This window comes from Aethalodelphis obliquidens, unplaced genomic scaffold (assembly GCF_003676395.1).
Source record: "Aethalodelphis obliquidens isolate GAN/ISIS:26980383/991018 unplaced genomic scaffold, ASM367639v1 scaffold18, whole genome shotgun sequence".
NCBI classification, from domain to species: domain Eukaryota; kingdom Metazoa; phylum Chordata; class Mammalia; order Artiodactyla; family Delphinidae; genus Aethalodelphis; species Aethalodelphis obliquidens.
The window spans coordinates 7,000,466-7,024,024 of NW_020837962.1; positions in this window are offsets into that span (position 1 = coordinate 7,000,466).

The window sequence follows — 23,559 nt, forward strand, 5'->3', positions numbered from 1 at the left end:
TCAGGAAGCAAACTGGTCTTCATTATCGATGTATATCCCTTGTGTTTAATATACAAGGTGGCACAGTTGCTCAATACATATTTGTTAAATGACTGAGTGAATCCTATCTGCTCCACAAAGGCTTCATGATAAACCAGGTCTCCCTTTAAACATCTGACCATGGTTGAGCTGGCTGCCTTGAATTTTAAGGAACTAAATGACTAAAAAATCTGGTGACCTTTTCTCAGCAAGAATCAGGATGTGGCTAATTGAGACTAACCCACACCATCGAGGTGCTCAGCGGTTGTAAATCTGATCCTCAGGTTTGTATGAACATGACTTTTTCATGTTTGAATGTGGCTTAATTAAGCAAAATGTCTTATGTGAGGATTCAAATCCCCGTGTAGATTAAACGAGTCTATTTAGGATCCACTAAGACTTTGAAAGTTTTTCTCGTACTGTAGCACATCGCATTACATCCCCATACCTCCGGGGGATAAGGGAAAAGTTCAGAGAGAGAGAGACAAAGGGAGAATCACTGAACATGAGAGCTGAGCGGGACCTCAGAGACCATCAGGAACACCTCTCATTTTACCCATGAAATCGACTCCCTGTCAAAGAAAAATAGGCCATGCAGAAGAGTGCCATTTCCTCCCTGTTCTGAAGGAGACTCCGCAATAGTGTTTTAGTGTCATGGAAGAATGTGGATCAGAGCTGCAGAATCGCCCGGTTTAAGTTCCAGCTTTGCCTGACAATATCATGGGTCAACATGGGCAAGTCCGTTTCTCTTTTTGGGTCATCAGTTTCCACGCTTTTGAAAATTAAAGGATCCCATTAAGATTAAAAACCATTAAAGTAATAAATAAATTCAAAAGAGATTCTAAGACAAAAAAAAAAAAAACAACCCAGAAAATTAAAGGATCATGTTAGGTAGGTACTCATCAAACTGTATTATTTAAGACCTGGAATACTGATTTAACAACAACAACATAATTAATTTTCTTGGAAACTGAACACATAAAACAAAGGAAGGCTGAGGTATCTGGGTTGGATCCAGGGCAGGAACTCTGATCCCTGACCACTTGGCCTTGTCATTTCAACCAACATCCCTTACAGTGTTGACATTCAGAATGACTTCTAGGAACAACCATTTTTTTTAAGTACTTAATTATTCACAGACATAGAAAACAAATTATGGTTATCAAAGGGGAAAGGGGCGGGGGAGGGATAAATTAGGAGTGTGGGATTAGCAGATACACACTACTACATATAAAACAGATAAACAACAAGGACCTACTGTATAGCACAGGGAACTATATTCAATATCTGATAATAATGTATATATAATATATAATAATGTATAATAAAGAAGAGCCAGAAAAAGAATATATATATATGTAAAACTGAATCACTTTGCTGTATACCAGAAACTAACACAACATTGTCAATCAACTATACTTCAATAAAAAAATTAAGTACCTAATTATTGTAACAAAAGTAACAAGAACCACAGAGCCATGATTGAACCATGCTATTTCTATTTGAAAGAATGTCATAGACTCTTTTTTTTTTAATTAGTTAATTTTTGGCTGCGTTGGGTCTTCATCGCTGCACACAGGCTTTTCTCTAGTTGCAGCAAGTGGGGGCTATTCTTCATTGCGGTGCGCGGGCTTCTCATTGCAGCGGCTTCTCCTGTTGTGGAGCACGGGCTCTAGGTGCACGGGCTTCAGTAGTTGTGGGCTCAGTAGTTGTGGTTCGCAGGCTCTAGAGCGCAGGCTCAGTAATTGTGGCACACGGGCTTAGTTGCTCCGCAGCACGTGGGATCTTCCTGGACCAGGGATCAAACCCATGTGCCCTGCATTGGCAGGCGGATTCTTAACCACTGCACCACCAGGGAAGTCCCAAGTCATAGACTCTTGATCTACCACAAGTTTTGTGATACGGTAGGGAAGACCCTTCACTGATAAAATGTCTCTCCAAGCAACTTTTGGGGGAGTAAAACCTATTTATATTTCCAGTAAAACTGGTCAGTGTTGCCCAGGGAGGTGACAATCAGAGAAGGACAATGCACCTAGGTTTGATCTGATGGAAGAAAGTTAAGATGCAATAAGAGATGTTAGAGATGGTGAGGTTATGACAAGATGTATAACACAGAGCCTTAGACCAAGGGTTCAGGAGTGGGACAAAACTGTTTTATCTGAAGGATCCTGGAAAATCTTGTTTAACTCCTCTAGTCCTAATTTTACACAACTCTAATAGTTAGGACTCTCCAGCTGTACCTTCCTTATTAGTTCCCCAAAGTAATCACTCTCACTTTATTTTGCTTTCCTTATGATATCTATTGACACGGGAAATCATAAAACCAACTGAAATTTTTATAAGGTTCTTAAAGTAGAAGTTCTTGTTTTAAAATTTCTGACCCCCTTTGAGTTGGCAAAGGGAAAAAAGTAGTAAAGAACATGAAATTTTGAGGTAGCCATTTGAGCCCTGGACCAGTCCCCCACTAGCCACGTGACCTTGGATAAATCAAACCACGAATCTAAAATACCTTGCTACTGAAAATAGGGCTACCTCTCATTAAGAAAAATAAAAAGATAAATACTGGTTTGGATAATACATGAAATAGCATAAGAGGTAACCGTGGGACACAAATAACTCAAATTTGGCAAACATCGGCTTCCTGGCTTTCGATGAGTGAACCTAGGTTTGACTATCAGGTAACTTAGTTCTGGGACCTCCAGCGATTTCAATAAACCCCTCTGTGTCTGACTCCTTTTCTCCTAGATGGGTGAATAATAAAATCTACCTGGCTTCAGGGTGATAAAACCACGTGTAAATCTCCTGGCAGACAGCATGGTGATAATGATGTTCTGTAAATGGGAGCAATGTTGTGTTTTTGTTTACTAGATCAATGCCTATATTCTCCCTCTTGACATTAAGTACTTTGGAAGCATGGCTTTGCTTATTTGTTGCTTCCTTCAAATAATTCCAAAAGTACCTAAGATCTATTTGTCAAGTTAATTAATTACTTAGAAGAATATGCAGGTCCTCCCTAGCACTCACCAGGAATAAATTCTTCTACTGGGGAGCTGTAGTATTATTTTTCCCTAATGGCTGCATGATGCCATTGTTAAACTCTCAAGGAAAAGCCAACAGAGGGCTATTTAAAAGTCTTGAGTTACACTTCCCGGGTATGGATTGTGACAAAACATCATCGCTGGTAACTACAGATGGTGCCTCTTTCACCATAAAGGTGTCTCATCTGTTTTTCTTGCCACTTCTTAGGCTATTTGCCACAATTAAGTATGGCAGCAGAAAGTCCCACAGGCTGGTTTATGTTGTGTTTAAAAAGTTAATTAAGTTGCCAAGTTGTTAAGTTGTTAAAGTTAAAAAAAAAATCTATTAGCAAGTTTCCTCCTGATTAAAGTCATGAGACCCATGTGTTTGATTTTCAACTTGGTCCTCTCCCGCAATAAACATTAAAAATAAAACAATTCCGTTTTATGATCAATCCCTCTACAATGCCTTTTGTGTGATGCATGAGGAGGGGGAAAAAGGCATTTAAATGGCAATTCATCTACACACAAAGCTTCCAAAGAACATGTTTCTCTTGGTGGGGAGTTGGGGGGAGATAAAATTAACCATCTGTCCAGAGTCACCGTGTGCCATTTTCTAATTTATAACCTGATCTTGCGAGATAATAGAAAACCAGATGACCTGTCCATTCTTAGGATGCTAGACTACCTTGATAGGACTTTGGAATGGATGGATAAAATCAGTCAGTGGTTTTAGAAGGCAGACAGATCTGCCCTCATTCCTGGCTTTACCTACATGCTGCTAGACGACCCTGAGTTTCCACTTTCTCACCGGTCCAAAGAGGATATGATAATACAGGCGTCAAAGGATTGTGAAGGGGATCAATGTAATAATGGCAATATAGTAACCCATTATTTAAAAAAAAGAACAGCTCTATCAAGACAGATTATATAGTATAGGGTTTCACTGGGGCCAAAGTTCAAATGTCAACTCAACCAACAGCGTGAACTTGGATGGGTTAGTCAGCTTCTCTGACACAGGTTTCAGGTTAGTGAAGTGGGTTTCATGACAGTACGCAAGGCAGAGGGTTAGTATGACGATTCAATGAAAAAAATAAAATAAGACAATACTTGGCACAATAAAATAGTTTGCTTGATAAATGATAGTTGTTATTATTGGTAAGTCACACAGAAAATGCATTCTGATCTATATCTGTCTATCTATTTATTCGTCCCCAGATACAGTATTATTTCTTATGATATTATGTAATACATATATATATACATATATATATGAACTATAGATAGATGATAGCTAGCTAGCTAGCTAGATGATAGATAAATAGGTATTTATTTTTTTTCCCTAATGGCTGTAAGGGATACAGCCAAGATACCCTAATAGGTATCTTACAGATACCTATCTGTAAGAGCTAATTTAAAGGGAAAATATGAGGATAAATTTGAATCTCAAGAGATGCTTTGACGGAGCCAGTGCTAGAATAATCGAATCCACAAGTTGGAAGAGGTCTTAGAAATCATCAGTTCGAACCTAAATGCTGAATGAATCTTCCCCGCCATCCACTGACAGGTTGTCACTGGAAATGTGATGTGGAACTCTCTACCTTCTGACAGCCTGTCCTACTGCTGGACAGCTCTGATTTTTGGCAATCTTATTCTTCTACTGATCTGAAGGCTGTCTCCCTTCCATATCGGGGTTACACAGAAGACATCTGCTCAGTCTTTACATAATAGCTCTTGAGAGACTTGAAGGCAGCAGTCATGAATCCTGAGGCGTCTCTTCTCTTGGATAAAAAGCCTCCATCTTTAGCGAACACACACTCGAGTCACTTCAAATGCCACCACCTCTTGAAAGCATCCCTTGTTCTCTCTGAGAAGAGCTAAGTGCACCCTCTTCAAAGCTCCCACACTCTCTTAGCCAGCCCTCCATTGATTCTTTTATCCCAATGTACTGTCATTACATGTTTGTATTCATTTTCCTCTGAAACTAAACTGTTATCTGGAGGGCTCATGGCTGATTCATCTCTGTATCCTGGTGGTGCATAATTACACCTGAAAAACAGTATGGCAGACGCAACTAGAGATTATCATACTAAGTGAAATAAGTCAGAAAGAGAAAGACAAATACCATATGATGTCACTTATATGTGGAATCCAAACTATGGCACAAGTGAACCTGTCTACGAAACAGAAACAGAATCACGGCATAGAGAATAGATTTGTGATTGCCAAAGGGGAAGGGAGGTCAGGGACGGAACGACTGGGAGTTTGAGGTCAGTAGATGCCAACAAATATATATAGAATGGATAAACAACAAGGTCCTACTGTATAGCACAGAGAACTATATTCAATATCCTGTGATAGACCATAGTGGAAAAGAATATGAAAAAGAATATATATATGTATAACTGAGTCACTTTGCTGTCCAGCAGAAATTAACACAACATTATAAATCAACTATACTTCAATTAAAAAAACAACACGGAAGTTCCTCAAAAAATTAAAAACAGAATTGCCATATGACCCACTTATAAGTGTATACCTATAAGAATTGAAAGCAAGGTCTCGAAAGAGATATTTGTGCACCCGTATTCATACCAACATATAAAAGGTGGGAAGAAACCCACCTTTTGTCCATTAGCACGTGGATGGATAAACAAAATGTAGTGTATACATACAATGAAATATTATTCATCCTTAAAAAGGAAGGAAATCCCGTCCCATGCTACAACGTGGATAAACCTTATGCTAAGGGAAATAAACCAGTCACAAAAAGACAAATACTGCCTGATACCACTTCTATTCCACTAGCGGAGTCAAATTCATAGAGACAGAATGGAGAATGGAGGTTACCAAGGGCTTGGAGGAGTGGGGAATGGAGAGTTAGTGTTTAATGGGTGTAGAGTTTCAGTTTTGTAAGATGAAAAGAATTCTGGAGATGGGTGGTGGTGATAGTTGTACAAAAATACAAATATACCACTGAACAGTTCATTTAAAAATGGTTAAGGTGATAAATTTTATCTTACGTAAATTTTTAAATTTACATAACATTAAATTTTTAATTTAATTTAAAAAACTAAAAACTTGTAATAGAATAAAATAATTATTGCTGAATGAGTGAATGAATGTATATATTTTAACTAAGGGGATTAATTCCCAACAATCTTACAGATATTTTGGCTGAGAGGCAGAAGAAATATCCTGATGAGGGCAAAACTGTTTCTGGGACTCCTCAAACCGTACCATTCAGACAGCTGTTTCTTTTGCATCCACCTAGTGCCTGTTTTAATAAGAGCAGAGACGACTTAAGCTGATCCAAGAGGTCAGTATCAGCCCGGCTCTTTTTGTTCACGTTCTCTTTTTGAAAGCCAAGTGATATAGATTGGCTCAACCAATATTGCAGGTTTGGAGAGAAATGCAGTCACATTTACTAATGTCGTAGAGAGCACTTCCTGTTAGATACACTTTCCCAGGGAATAGTCAGCCCCATCTGTATACTCTTTTACATTTACAGAGAATAATTTTCACCAAATGGTCTAGGTTTCAACCTCAACTGCCAAAGTCAGTATGATCTCAGACAAGTCCTGGCATCTCTCAATGAATATCAGTTTCACAATCTGAAGACAAGGAGTCAGATTTTTATCATCTCTATGAAAGCATTAAGATTAGAATTTTTAAGAGCTTGGATTTTGAGTCAGGCGGCACCAGCTCTAGTACAAGTGCCAATACTTGATAAACAGTGAAACCTGGCTATATCAGTTAGTTCCTCTGAGCCTTGATTCTTTCTTTTTTAAAATGGGGGTAGTAATAAAAGTTACCATAGACACAATTTAAAAACCAGAGAGGTAATAGTTGAAAAGTCTTACCATGACACACAGTAAGGACTCTATTTTAGCCTCTGTTTTAATCATTCCACCCTGGTCTAACCATCTTGTTCAGGAGAAGGAAAGCAATTCTACCAATAGTTTCCTGGAGATTCAATAGTAATCCCCCAAGACATGAATAATTGTTTTGTAGGGTCAGGCTCTTCTGAAAGAGGGCCAGAGGGCTCCTTCGTGTACGGGACCAATTGGGTGCCACCACGGCTCTTAGGACGGGCAGACACTCAGGGGCCAGGCTGCACGGGCCTAAATCCCTGCACTCTTTCAAGTTTGCATCATCTTGTCTATAATTTAGGGATAACAGATTTCAAAAATGTAGGAGAACATTTTCATTATCCACCTCATTACAAAGCAACATTTACGTGTTGGTGCACAAGATGGATTTTCCTCTGTAGCTTTATGTTATTATATCAAAGTTTGAGGTCATAATCTGTTAATTAAAACAAACAAACAACTTATCTAATGTGACCTGAAGTACGGCAGTGAAGCATCATGGCCTCCAATTCCTTTACATTACAGCTTTCCCTAATATTATCTCATTAAATCTTTAAGGGTTTTGGTCATGTTAAATCCCCAGGGAAAAGAATTCTCCTCCCTAGGCCTTGCCTTCCATTCTCCATTTCACAAAACCCAGGCACACAACAATATCCCACATGCCACTGAGTTTCGCTGAATCAAACAGGGGGTAACATAATCTTCCATTGCAAGGCTGGAGGGGGAAGGTCCCGTGACTGTCACAGGTGGGTGTCTCAGACTCTGCTTTGCTGGGATATCTTACATGAAGGAAATGTTCACTCTTCATTTGTGTGAACAGTCAACTGTGGCAACATGGAGGCTGTTAAGTGGATTTCATTATGGAAATGATGCTAAAGAGGGCCACGGGCTCCACAATCCATTAAACTGTTTTCTATTGCTTTACATATTCTTCTATGATAAAAATAGCCTGATATTTGAATTTAAGAAGTCTCTGCCTAAAGGGTAACAGATGGATATTAAGAAGATTATAATAAAGAGGGGGATTATCAAAAAAGAAAATGGGGGTTGGGGAAGGATCGTCCTCACGCTGAAGGCAAATCAGTTTGGGGAGCCATGTGCTTTCCAGAATGTGACACTTTCCTCTTTGGCAGTAAAACTTCTCAGCACCTTGGTCACACTGAGGGGATTTGCAGCCATGGGTTGTTGGGTTTTATTTCACAGCCATTTCTCTCCGACTACCTGGGGGGTCTGTTTGTGACTTCCTTCTCTGAAAATGTGATTCGTGTTCCAAGGTCCACTCACCATAGCCCTCGACACAACAGACTCTCTCCTTTCTCCCTGTGTCTGTTTTCCTTATGTACCCACTCCCTGTAGAAAGCAATGGTACCATCCCCATGTGTTGTCACACACCTGAGATACACGTGCTTTTTGGCCGACCTCAACACTCTAAAGTTTGGGCAACAACCAACCTTGATTCAAAATATTGCAATTCAGAATATTGCCTTTCTATCCTTCTTAAAAATTTGGAATTGCTGCTTTGAAGCTCTGTCCTCCAAGCTTTTCTTTACTAAACAGCCATGTTGAAACATATATTTTATACATCATACCAAGTACCCATAATTAGCCATGTCTCCACCATGCTGCTACTTGTTCTCCTTGTCTATTAACTATTTCCTTCCAAGGCCTTGAAAGTCCTTCATCCTGTCCCCCTGATACTCTCAACTCCTACGTTTCATTTAGGTCATCTAGAAATTCAATTCCAGAGTATTATTAAATTTTTCCAGATTCTCAAAAGAGAAGCATAAAAGCACAAACCATAATTACCAGTCACACTATCATTAACCCATTAGGTGCAATTACCATATTACAAGATCCATTGCCCACCTCAACTTTTTGAATACTTTGTCTTTTCCTATCTGGAGAGATTTGTTTTTAATCTCATTTTCTTCTGGTTAAGGTACTTCCTCAACCAACTTTTTTAAACAGGTTTTCCTCTACTCTTGAACTAGAATTATATTTGACTAGATTCTAAAATACTTTAATCATTGTCCTTTTTTTTTCTCAAAGGATATTAAGTGTGGTGGAGAGATATCAGAAAACTGCCTAACTCTCTGTCCTGTTTGGAGTCTGTTCTTTTCATCAGAAGTGTATAAAAAAAAGTTCTTTTTATCTTTGAGATTTGGATATTTCCCTAAGATTGACTGGAAGTCTGTGAATCTGTGTGTCCTATCTGAGAAGATGTGATCTGACAATTCATGGTTTTCTTTGGTTCAGTTAGTTTTCTTCTTTTATTTCTGTGTTTCATGTCTCCTTGGTCTGAGTCTTTTTATCCTTTAAGAATTTCAAATGTTAGCACGTTAAGACTTTTGGATCTGTCTCCAAGTCTCTTAACTTTTATACTGGAGACATAAAGCTAGCTAGCCTGATAAGTGCAACTATTATGAGTGTAAAGTTAAGATCAAGGAACAGAATATATCCAGTATGCAAAAGCTATCTTCATTATCTCTCTCCATCACTAGCTCCCATTCCTTTTCCTACCACTAGCATAATGACAGCCAATATTTTGATTTCTAACAGCATAGGTTAGTTTTGTCTGCGTTTGTGCTTTATGTAAATAAAATAACAAGGTGTGTACTATTTTGTGTCTGGCTTCCTCCATTCACATTGTTGTATATAGCTGCTGATCATCTTTTCCTCACAGTGGTGTATTATTCCATTGTATGAATATGTTGCAATTTATTTACCTATCCACTGTGGACAAGCATGTGGGTAGTTTCTAATTCTATCTCAGAATTTTGAAGATGCTACTTCATTTCCTTCTGGTATGTACTAAGGTGGATGATAAGTTTGGTTTGAACATTGTTACTTGCACATAACTACCTTTTCTTTATAGGGATTTAAAATTTTTCTCTGAATACCTGCTGTTTTGATTTTTCACTATAGTGTGTCTTGGTATGGATTTATCTGTGTTTATCCTACTCACTCAGACACTTTCATCAACAACTATGGATGTTCTTGACATCATTTACTCTTCCTTACAGGTAGCCACATCTCATAATCAACTCATTTACTGCTCACAACATTCCTGCGAAGAAAGGACCATGTTACCCAACTTACAGGTGAGCAAACTCTGGCTCAAAATATGAAACTCCTCTGCGCAATTTGGGAAGAACCCCAACTCTGATAACTGCCATACCCGAACCATGATTTAATGCATTCTAGACAACATACATTCTTACGGGATACCTAATTCTACATGTTAATATTTCATTCTGATTGTCTAGTGTACCACAAAGAGTAGTAAAGAGCTAAAGATGCAACACCAATACAAACAAAAAATATAAATAAAACCAAGAATTTCCTAACAAAATATTTTAAGAAATATTAGGCTAAATAAAGTTTACTTATTTTGTTTTAACTACAAAACTTAAAGTCTTTAATATGTTTCTGAGCTCTAAACACTCCCAGGGGATGAGGTAATTAGAATTCGGCATTTCCTAAATAGAGAACACTTTTTAAGATTGCTATCAGTTTATTTTTACATTTTATCATGAAAATTTGCAAACAAATGGAAAAGTTGAAACAATTGTACAGTGAATACCCATGTACTCACCACTCAGCTTCTACAATTAAGATTTTGATGTATTTGTTTTATTATCTCTCTATCTATCCATCCTCTACAATATCTATCTATCTATCATCTACAATATCTATCTATCTATTCATCCATCTATCCACCTATTTGTCCCTTTATCCATTCATCCATCTATGTATCTGTCTATCCATCTATTTATTCTTTTATCCATTCATCAACCCATGTTATATTTGGAAGAATTTCAAAGTAAATTGCAGCACACCAGTACTCTCCAAATACTTCAGCATGTATATTATTAACTAGACTTCAACTTATTTTATGACTGTTTTTTATTGTAGTAGAAATTACATAAGGCAAAAGGTGCGCATTTTAAAGATTTTTAAAGATTTGCTAAACTTAGATTGAATTTAGAATTTAAATTAAATTTTTTATTTTGAATTTTTAAAGAATTTTGACAAATGCAAAGCTCTGAATGACTCAAGATCATCACCCCAGAAAGTTTCTGAATTCCCCTTCCTGTCAATCTCTACTCCCACCCACTCACCCAGAGGAAGTCATTTTTCTGATGTTTTTCCATCCTAACAATGATCACTGTTTGATTATTTCCTCACCACACATTAGTTTTGCCTGTTGGAAAACAAATCTGCTCTTTCACCCATTTTGCTGTTTTGAGAGTCATCCATGTTGTTGCATGCACCTATACTTGTATAAAACCTTTTTTCTTTTTTTCTGCAGCATCCTGCTGAAGGAGTGCAGTATGAAATACATTTTAGGGGACACTGGGCTACAGAATTTGGGGAAGAGCAGAGAATTGATTTGACAAGAACAAGTGGTCTTGTCTCCAGTACAAAGAAGCAATAAGACACTTTTAAGTTTGGATTTTTAAAAATATATCTTGCCTCCATTAAAATGTCTAAGATATGCAATGCTTGATAACTGGGGCAGGCATGAAAGAAATGTCTATGGTTTTAACTTATGACCTTGATTTAGTTTTAATGCAAGTCACTTCAATAACCTTTCTATAACAACTCCAAATTAATGAGTGTTACTTTTCTCAACATAATACCCAAAAGCTTGCCTACACCTCAAGGTTGTCTGAGAATATAAATAAATAATGCAAGATAAAATACTCTACAAACAGAAGTACCCTAAATGTTGGTTACTATCATGAATGACAATGATTTAAATACTCTTTGTTTCCCCTTTTGGACTCCTAGGAATTTAAAGTTGCAAGAAAATGTAAAGATGGATCAGTTCATCAGTCACTTCCATCTCTGCATGAGGAGCGTAGACATAGAGGAAAAAATGACTAACCAGCTGATAGAGGCACATCTGGGGTCATAACTCAAGTCCCTCCGAATGCCATCTTTTTCTACATCCCTGCCAGTCAATTACATCCTTCTTGAATGCTAGTTTGATTTAAACCTGTTTAAAAAATGTTACTTAAACATAACTTTGGTTTTTAATTAAGAGGACCTGGGAAAACTCTTATCTGTATCTATTTGGGCGAACAGCCATCCCAGTTTGCCTGGTTTAAGCACTAAAAGTGCTATCTACCCCAGGAAACACTTCAGACCTAGAAAATTGTACAGCTGGTCACACCAAATCTTCTCAGGTGTCAGAGGTTCATAGAACACATCACTATATTTACATTTCAATCACTCTTAAAAGTTGGACCCTCGCAAGGGACAATCAGAAAACCACTTAAATCTGTTCCCTACTTTTTACTGGAAGCAGGTATCAAATAGTTTGTGTATCATTTGACAATTAAACTGCCCTTATTTGGGGGAGAGGGGGCATATGGTACAATGATTATGAGCTCAACATTAGAGCAAAAGTCCTGGATTTAATACTTAGATCTCTCCTTACCAGCTATGTGACCTTGAGCAGGTCACTTTACTCCTTTAAGCTTCAAATGCCTTGCCTCTAAAATGGTGGTGAATAACTACATATCTTGCAAGGTACTGTGTGGATAAAATGAGATCACACGTGTCAATGGCTTGGCAGGGTGCCAGGCATATTGCTAGTGCCCTGCAAAGAGTAATTTCTTTTATGATTTAATATGCAAGCCCTACAAGAAAGCTTAAAGACCAAGCTGGGAACAGCTTCCACAGGGACCTTATCCATGAACCTGCCTCGTGGCTTGATGCAGTCAGGAAGTTCACTTCCACTGAATGAAAAGCAGAAGAAACAGCTAAACAGCAGGCACTCACCCCAGCTCTAAGGGTTAAACAAAGAGGCAAGTGCTTTTACATCGGAATGTTTTTGTCACCCTCTTTTAATGTGAAACCTTTTCATCTGCGCTAAAGCTTCAGAAGTCAGATTTCACTGAACTCACTTTGAGACCTGTGCTAGGGATGGGACTTTAATTACCTTTCTCAGACACAGAGATGGCTCTTGTCTTTAAAAACAGTAAGAAAGAACTCTTTTTTTTTTCCCCTTCGTTCATTCTTTTTTTTTTTTTTTTTTTCCAGCTTGAAATCTTTTGTTCCTGGCACTTTCCATATGCCATCCTTTAATATGTAATCAGTCCCCACCTCATCGGAAGACTACTGGCCTCATCAGATCATTAATGGTTGCCGGCATTGCATTTGCTTCAGTTAATACATCTGCAGCCAGCAATTAGTGCCTGAGTTTATTAGTTGCACTGGCTTCATGTACTGGGGAAGCAATTCGCCTTCGATTGAAGCCGCTGGGATCAGCATATGTGGACAGCTTGCCCCCTGTTCCATGGGATTCTTTTGTTTACATTTTTTTTTTTTTTTTGCCACAGTTTTGCAACACTGCGCATCCTGGCCCCGCCACCAACAGTTGGTGGGGAAGAGTTCCCTTTTATAATTTAGAAGATAATTGGGTAATCCTGTGCAAGAGAGGGGGCTGCAGAGTGATTCTCCAACATTGGGTAGGTTAAGGGGCTGGGAGGGAAAAGGCTAGATAATTTGTTCCTTTGGAAATGTCTATTTTTATAAAAGCCATAGATTCAAGGCTGAGGACTATTCATTCAGGAGGAATACAGGCTGAGAAATGCAATCTAATGTGTTAGGCAGCTGCCTGGAGTGAGATCTTGCTTCTTAGAGCTGGGAAGTTGCAGGGAGATGGGTCTCTGCCATCTTTCATCCCTAAACTTGACTTCCACACTTTGGCCCCGTTCCCACGAGCATTTTTGTTACTAAGTGAAATGGTGTCATTTTCATGTGCGTTTCAGGCGTGCTTCCCTGATGACCCTGATCACTGCTGGTTTCTTCCCGGTGATTAAAATCCTGGCCTATCACCAGGATTATTTCCCTCTTCAAATCCCATTTCATTCCTGATGCCAGACATTGGGGGGGATGAACATTAAGAACACAATAATGATGTGAAATCTGAAGGAAATGAGGGTGATGGTTTCTAGGTACATCAGAGAAAAGCAGGAAACAAAGAAAATATAGCTCGACCAATTGGGGGAAAAGGGAAGGAAAAAGCAGAAACGACCAGAAGCAATAAGTGTTTCCAATTTTTGTCTGTCTTTTCTTTTAGGCCAGAATTACTAAGTCAAGACCCTTCTAAGCACATATGCCATAAATAGAAGGAAGTAATGATGATGATAATACCTATGAATATAACAAACCTTTATCGAGCATTTTTCAAATGCCAGGCATCCTGTTAAATATGTTTCTGCAAGAGCGTTTTCTTATGTAATACTGAGGCATCTCTACCATCTTTCTCCCCACTTTAAGGATGAGAAACATAGTTTCCACCGATTTTAAACGTTTTCCCCAGATGACACAACTTGTAGCATCTTAACTACCATTCATTGAGCTTTTAGCCAGCATCAGTCACTCTGCATGCATAAATTCATTTCATTCTCCCAAGAACAGTGAAAAGCTCATTGAGGTTAAGGACTTACCGAGGACCATGCAGCAAGTACAGAGTTTGTTTAATTCCCAAACCTCTTTCCACTGCTATAAAGACTAATACCATCTAGGGTCCCAATTAACGTTCACGTTGAAGGCATAGTCTACAAGGACTCCATCCTACTCAAAATCATGTCCTAAATTTTGGATTGTTCTATCATGATATTCACGTCCTTTGGATGAGACCAAGAAGGTCATACGTGCCTCTTCAGGCCTAAATGGTAAGACTCATATAAGGATTCACCTATTAATTGCTTTTTTTTTTCAGGGTCAGTTCAGTTCTCAACCTCAGGTAGAATGCTATGAGACATAAACTCCATGCACAAGGTAGACACCTGCCCTTATGGTGCAGTGCTTCTCAAATTTTAACATACACACAAATAATATGGAGAGCTTGTTATCCATATTATTGAAAAGGGTAAGAGGAACCTGGGACTCTGAATTTCTAACAAGATGGTGGGTAGAATCAAGGCTGGAAAAGCAGTGGTTCTCAAACCAGGAAGCACTTTAGAGTCACCTGGAGTGTTTGTGTTTCTAAACACCAATTTCTAGGCACCACCTTGATCAATGAAACTAGCATCTCTGGAGGGGGGTGCTCAGGATTCAGTATATTTTAAAAGCATCCCAAGTGATTCTACCACACGTTCAGAACCACTGGCTTAAAAAGAAAAATCTCAGCAGGACAAGTCCGCCGAGTGTTATATGATGGACACAAACCAGGAGAGCAGAAGCAGGCAGATAAAAGACATTCTCATTGACAAGACAACAATGAAGACCTCCCTAGATTATACACTATCTGATTCTCCCACTGCTCCTCAGTGAGGTACACACGCTGTTGTAGGAAAACATGACTTACCCACTTAGCTCCATCCCAAATTTTCTGGGCGAAACGGACAAGCTGTTAAACGTCCATGGTCTCAGTGTTCTCCTATGTAAAACGTAGCTAACACGTTACTTGCTGATGAACGAGGTCATCAAGGGGACGTGACTTGCTGGTTGACCCACAAACTGAACCCGGGCAATCGAAGGGTCCTCACCCTCTCCCCTGTCCTTGGAATATACGTTCTGTCCACTGTTCCCCCAGCGGGAGCCGTTCCAAGGATGCAACCTTGAGAGAGCGAGGTGTTCAGACCACCTAGACTGAATATGAGCCTAACCCAAGTGAAGGCTTCCGTATATAAACTGTTAAGATTCGGGGCGGGCAGGTGCCGAGATCTCTTCGTCTTGTGGCCGCTCAAGACAAGCCTGGTTAGTAAGTTCCCTCGCTTATTGAAACCGCCACCTACCGATCTGGAGGAGCCTGCAGCTTTCTTGGGTCTCTCCTTGTCCTCTGCATACGGGGCAGTTGGCGAACCAATGCTTGACAAGCCACCCAGAAGACGGAAGAAATGGGTCTTGGGAAAGAGGCATCCGTTGCCGGGAGATCCCGGGTTGACCATAGACCTCTATGTGGGGAGGGGTGTCCTGAATGTCAGATGCTTGCTGACCGCCGCTTGAGTGCGGGGATGCCCACAGCATGCTGTCTGATCGGACGCTCTTGTTTGCAGAACGACGCAGAGGGCGCTGCAGGCGGAGAAGGCAGACGCCGGGCTCCGGTGCGCTCTGGGCTGGCCTACTCTGTGGTTGGGTCCGCCGGCAACAGATGCCCAACTCGTGGCTGAAACTCAAGTTACAAAGTGGGAAGAAGAACTGGGGTTAGAGAAGGGCTGCGGTGTCCCCTGCTCTGCTCGCTCCAGGGCTGGCAGAAAATTGGGGGGAGTAGGATGGTCAGCTGGAGACCTCAGTGAGCCGTTTTACAAAGCGACGAGGGTGCGAGCCACGAAGGATTACAGCCCAGGTGTTTGTGAGGAAGCCTGATTAGGACGCCAAGGGGCGGTCCCACTGGGAAAGTGATGGAGGAGGTCACGGAGAGGGTGAGATCTCTGGTTGACCCGCGAGCTGAACCCGGGCAGGACCCGGGCATTCGGAGGCTCCTCTGTTCTTGAAATGTACACTCCGCCCACTGTTTCCACAATGGGAGCTTTCCAAAGATGCAACCTTGAGAGAGTAAGGTGTTGAGACCATCTGGAAAGGATATTTGTTGAAACTGTTAAGATTCTGGCGGACAGATGCCGAGATCTGCTCGTCTTGCACCCACCCAAGACAAGCCTTGTAGGTAAGTTCCCCTTTTTTTACGAGTAAAAAAATGCCGAGACTTTAAAAAAAAAAAGGAAAGATGGGCTTTCCTGGTGGAGCAGTGGTTGGGGGGTCCGCCTGCCGATGCAGGGGACGCGGGTTCGTGGCCCGGTCCGGGAGGGTCCCGCATGCCGCGGAGCGGCTGGGCCCGTGGGCCGTGGCCGCTGGGCCTGTGCGTACGGAGCCTGTGCTCCGCAACGTGAGAGGCCGCAGCAGTGAGAGGCCCGCGTACCACCACAACAACAACAAAAAAGAAGTTAAGATAAGCCTTGTAAGTTCCCTCGCTTATGAGACCTGCCACCTACCAATCTGGAGTGGCTGCCTCTTTCTGGGGTCTCGCCTTGTCCTCCTTGTACAGGGCCAGTTTGCAAACCAACACCTTCCTAAGGATGAAGGGAAGTGGCCCATGTGTGGGTTATCTGCAAAGGCTATAGGAAGCTGTAACAAAGCAAGGCACAGTTGTTAATAATCCTCTACCCTTGGGGCGGCGCAGGCTTTTCCAAGCTGGAGAAGATTCCGAGGCAATTACTGTAATTGTAATTCAGTTCTAAATACCTGTAGTATGCAATTTTGTTGAAAGCGAAAACCATGTTCATCAGATTTTGTTTTTCTTAAACACTAGGAGAATAAAAAGAGACCTCAGAATATCTTTGAATGTACTGTTTACCAGAATGTCCCCTGTACCATTGGTATATAGGATGATTTGGGGTGGCCTAAGTACATGTGAGAAAAATGGTGGATTTTCTGGTGGTGATACAAAATGATATTTTTGAATGCATTTATTGAAATGAAAAGAGTGAAACCAGCTGTAAGACCTTGTTGCACATTTCTCTGTACTGTAACAGTAATGAGTACAAGTGAAGTGATACATTGCTGAGGAAGGAAAGTGATTAGCGCTTGAACTTGGAAGAACCTCCTTCTGATCCAGCATCACAGAAGGATCCAACCACGCCCTTTCTTCTCAGCTGCACCCTATTGATGTTGAACACAAGTGCCCCTACTTGTCTTATCAGATTTGCATCTCAGGCGAGATCAGGTGCTTTTACTATCTTAGGACTGGCCGCCAAGGGGTGGGGGGTGGCTGGAGGGACTGCAGTTCAACTATAAGAGGTGACTTTGGGAGGCGCTGTTCCAGGTGCTCTGTTAGTTATCCCTAGCTTTGAACAAGTTACCAAGCCCCTCCTTTTCATCCTTAGGATTAGAGTTTATCCTTAGAATTAGCATAGTTCAAGTTCAGGAATCCCCCCCAAGGAAATAACCATGGAAGTGTGCACACCCAGCTACAAGAATGCACGTTGCCATTGTTCTTACAGGAGCTTAGCTTGGGGTAGGAGCAAGTGTGTTATTAGGTTGTATCATGAAACTACCATGTTTGTGGGTCAAAAATGGGTAAATATTAGCAATCAGATATCTAATAAGAGCAAACTTGGGCAAATTCTATGTAACAATACACTCCACAGCCATCTGCAATAAAGCTATGGAATACCATTTAATGACAGAGATGTTATTCAAAATATAGTCTTTTTGAACAAAACAAGACAAACAAAAGAAATAGGTTGGCAAGCAGTATAAACAGTGTTATTTGTTTAGAGTATATCTATGCATAGGAAAAAAGACAAAACATAGTTTATATCAAAGTCTTGTAGGTTTTCTGTTTCTCATTTCCTTCACTGGCTGTGATTGCTTCTAGTTTATTTAGTTAAGATGTTTTAGAAGTTCATTTTTAAATTAATGTTTGAATGGTCATCACGTCCAATTCTTAGTCAATTCTCTCCTGTCTGGGTATTAAGTAATTGCTTAATTACTTAATTACAGTAATTGCTGCTATCATTTTCTTTCACTTTGTGAAGTTTATTATTCATGTTTCTTTTGTTAAACAACCTCAGAATACTTCTCAACACATAACCCCAGGCAGCCATTTCCGATTCATCCGCATTGTCATGCAAGGTGATGTTGATTTTTCTTCCCTGCTCCACACCCCATCAGTGAGAGATTTACCCATCGCCCACCGCTCACCTCTGCACAGATAGCTCTGTACCTTTCTTACGTCCTCATTCTCTCCTCTGAGTCTCACTCAGACTTGTACAGCTGCTCACTGAATTTCTCTGGCTCAGTCACTCCTGGTAATTCAGGGTCACTAGTATTGTGATCAACACATCTGAGTTTGTTGGAAATTTCCTGGATTTAAAATTGAAAGTCCCATGTCCTAGGAAATCCCTCAATCCCAGGAAAACTGGGAGGTTTGGTTGTTCTAGCAGCAGTTTGAGTTAGTAGGGATCACTGTGAACAAGAGCATGAGTGACCTGCCAAAGCTACTTGTTAATAGAAAAGTCAGATAACTGAGCCAAGGCCAAGGGGGATGATCTCCAGCTTAGAGTCTATGGAAGTTCTTTAAGAAAATAGGGAGAGTGTAAGCAGCAACCCCAGAGCTTCTAGGAATCCAGGTACAAGCAATCTGACCAAGCAATCTGTGGCTCTGATATCTGCCAAAATATCTAGTGATTTAACTGGAGGAACTTGACACATCTAACTCGGAGCAGACAATTCCTCCAGCCCCTGGCCAGTTTCCTTGGGACATTGTAGCAGGTCTACTCCAGATGGTCTCGGGCTTGTGAATGTGATGCAAAGCTGAACTCCTAGCCTCTGGAATGGATTCTCTTAGTGCTCAGTCTTTGCAGATTGATTTTAGCTCTCAGCCAATACCAAGCCATTTCTTCTCTCTGTGAATTCAGAGCACCTGTTTTCTAGAGCACTAAGTAAGCACCACAGTGAATGATGATTCTGATCTAAGTTAACCATACTGCCCTCATAGTGCATATGCAAAAAGTGAAAACTCTCTAATTTCTTCTTCTGAGAGGCCATTAATAGAAATCTTTAAAAAGACAGTTTCTTAGCACGGGAAGTATTAAGCTGTTATTATGGCAAACGAGCTTATTTTTACTTTCAAATGAAAATATAAATAAGTAATAAGTAAATATCAGCAATTTGGGTTCCATAATGAATAAGGACAGAATTGGGAGCTGAAAGAGTGTGTGCCCATTAGAGAGAGCAGGAAATTAACATTTGTTGACATTTTCCTGCTTTTAGTTTTAATGTAAACTGGAGGCAATTAAGTTATGTTCAACACATTTCCCTTGTAAATATTTTCTGTTTCTCCATATAGTAACCAAGATGTCTTACAACACTGCCATACTAGCAAGCCCCAGACTAGGTGGGAAGCCTTACCTGTCATTGCCAGTGTAAAAACAGAAAGCCTAAATCCTTGAATAATTCAGTGTTTCTCTTCTGTTTCTTATCCACGTCATGACTGTGCCATTTACCACTCAGGATGCCTTCTGTTTTTCTGTTTTCTGTTGTTTTTGTTTTGTTTTGTTTTGTTTTTTACACAGTCGATCGCTAGGTAAATCTATAAATCCCCACTCAGAAGAACATGAATTATCCGATGCTTGAATGAAATGAAGACAAAAACAAGCTTGAATATTTAAACTTACAGCAAGTGTCTTCCATGATAGATCCTTTCAGACTCCAACTCATTTTTTTCTTTGATATCTACTACTGCTATAAAGTTCCAGTTTATCATATAACATTACAATTTATGGTGTAACCAGCTTGGGTACTGACTATAAACCCTTCATCAATGCCACTGTAAAGGGTTTATAGTCCATAAATAGAAGCGCAAGACTATCTTGCCTCCTTACTTTGCCCACAACACAGCCCTTCAGATATGTCAGCTCTGTTATTTGTTTTACATGCTGGGTGAGTTACAGGAAAATAAGTGGATAGGTTGTTTTGTCTCTCCAAAATCCAGAGACAATTCAGGGTCACAAGGGAAATGAACAATGGGATGTTGGCTGGAAAGATGCAAAAGGATAGGTCTGGCCTTATCACATCATTAATCTGTAAGTGGGAAATTTTTTTAAATTTTTATTTTAGATTGGAGTATAGGTTATTAACAATGTTGTGTTAATTTCAGGTGTACAGCAAAGTGACTCAGTTATACATATACATGTATCTATTATTTTTCAAATTCTTTTCCCATTTAGGTTATTACAGAGTATTGAGCAGAGTTCCCTGTGCTATACAGTAGGTCCTTGTTGGTTATCTATTTTAAATATAGCAGTGTGTACATGGAAAAAAATTTTTTTTAATCTCAAAATTCAAGTAATTAGGAACATGCTCTTTGGAAACCAGCCAACCATATAATAATGTCACATCTTAAATTAATAGAGGTATATAATCTGACTGTATTTCCTGTTGTTCACCTGTTTCTTAGGCTCTTTGCTCTGTATCAACACACTTTTTGGAAGAGTGCTGGATTTTAGTACATGTAAGAACTGGGTGCAAATGCTAGCCCCAGTCCTGAATAACTGTGGTCTCAGGCAGGCCTCTAATTCGGATCAATGCTCTCCTCCTCTATAAAGTGGAGGTGATAATAATGCCAGTATAATTTTAATTTCCTCAGTCCTCATTATTCTGCAGGCACCAATTCTGGTGATGATGGTAATGATTGTGATGATGATTGTGATAAAGATGATAGGGATGATTCTGATGGTGATGGTGTTGATGGTAATGCTGCTGCTGACGGTAATGATGGTAACAACACTGAGGTCATAATGATGATGGGGATCATAATGATGATAACTGATGATTATTTAGTTTCTTTCTGGCCAGGTACAGTTTTAAGTGCATTATGCATATTATCTCACTTAATCACAACAACCTCATTTTACATATGAGAATAACGAGGCTCACAGGGGTTGCTCATCATCGCATAACTTGTGTAATAAGGCAGATTTTGAACCCAGCACTCTGATTCTTTATCCCTCAGCCTTAATCACACCATCATATCACCTTCCTTTAATGGGTGTTTCAAATTAATGGTAATGATTCATATTTTGTTTACTCTTCCACGATCTGCACGATGAAACTGTCAATCTCTCCAAAATCTAGTTTTTTCCTCTTTTTTTAAAATTGAAGTATAGTTGATTTACAGGGTTGTATTAGTTTCAGGTGTACAGCAAAGTGATTCAGTTATACATATATATCTATATATTCTTTTTCAGAGTCTCTTCCATTACAGGTTATTACAAGATATTGAGTAGAGTTCCCTGTGCTATACAGTAGGTCCTTGTTGGTTATCTATTTTATATATAGTAGTGTGTACCTGCTAATCTCAAACTCCTAATTTATCCCTCCCCCCGTATAAAATCTTAAGATAATTCCAGGAGTCCCAGAGTACAGCGTTTCTTCTTATCTGTATCCGCCTTTCTGTCTGCAAAGCCACTGATCAGAGTCCCTCATGCCTCGAGCTGGTGCCCACCATGATGTTGCTGTGTCCTCTGACGCCTCGAAGGGCCTCAGTGGTCTGAGGCTGCAAATCCCTGACGTTACGAAGCGTGGCTGTTCTCCTCAGAGGCCCAAAGCCATGATGTGCTCCTGACAATGGTTAAGGGGAATCCCTACTTGGTCTCCTAGACCCCAAATCAATTCTGCTTGTGTGTCCCAATCTCCAGCTCCTTGTGCCAGCAGTTTCATTGACTTCTGGCTAGAGCCCTTCTCTTCTTAGGCCAGAGACACATTCATGGGACCACATCAAGGCCAAGGCCGCCTCCCCATCATACCCCGAGTGCCCCATCTTTGCTGTGGGGAGCGGCAATGGGAGTAGAGACACCCAAATTTTATCACTGGCAAGAATTTACAATGTGGGGGGCACTTTTAGTAATATTCCAGAATATTCCAGAAGTAACTGGATTGAGAGAAAAACCCTTGTGGTAAATAGAAAGGCCCAATGGAAAGTGTCCTCACTTCATGGGATGCCAAAGGAGAGAGAAGGTCCCAACTTTAATTAGGGGCGCATTTGAATATCTTCATTCTGAACAAGACAGGAAGAGGCTCAGGTGAGCCCGGAGGGATTTCCAGCCAAAACCTGGCTAATCTCCAGTTAAACAGGCCCATTATCTCTCCCTCCCCAGGAGAAAGTCAGGCAGAACTGATTTGATTAACAGTAGATTAACCTCTCTAACACAGCCGTCCTGGGTTTTACACCTGTCACTTTAGTATGACAATTTATATTTATTCAAAAAGCCATGAGACAGTAAATTAAACATTGCCCTAATTAGAAAAGTGTCATATGTTACAGTGGGGAAGCCACCTGATCTAATTTTCTAACAGGGCCTGTGCAAAGAACGTGTTGGTGTGGCATTAGCAGAAGCCCTGTAAACACCAACACTCTGGGGAGGAGAAAAACCCGGGCTGCTGATGCTACGTCTTGGTTTTTGAAAGGAGAAATTCAGAATTCAATTCAAGGAGCATCTATTATGGTCCTGTGAACTGCCTGGCAATGCACCGTGGTACTCAGCTGGGAACCAGAGTGGGACCCCTGCCCTTAGTGACTTCAGAATCCAGTAGGAAAGACAGGCAAGGAGTGAGGCAGTTTTGATTCATTTTGGGTTAGGAGTAAATACTCGGTGCTGTGAAGGCTAAAAAAGCCCACCTAGTTAATGCAGGCTTGGGGGAAAGGTGACCAAGAGATTATCCTGGAAAGGAATGACATCTAAAATGGTATCTCAAGGTTATAGAGCAGTTTTCCAGGCTTAAAGGAGTGAGGAGGAAACAGAACTTGCCAAATACTGATAATGAAGCAATACCTGGTATATTCCGGCACTCCTTGGTTAGTAATAAGTAGCAAAATATACATAGGGAGATATGAGCGTCCAGGGAGGTGAGAGTCAGGTCATGAAAAGCTATGATGCCATATCAAGAAACACACTTTCAAAAAATTGAGTTGCCACCTACATAGGGCAAAGCATATAAATCTAGGCACATCGCTTGATGAGTTTGATGTACGTGTGCATCCACGGAAATAACACTCCAGTCAACATACAGAACAGTTTCAGCTCTTGATTCTAGCCTTATGGTGGTCAATATCCCCCAGGGTTACACCTCTGCTCTCTATCACTGAATATTATGTTTGCCTGTCTTTGAACTTCATATATGTGGGATAATGA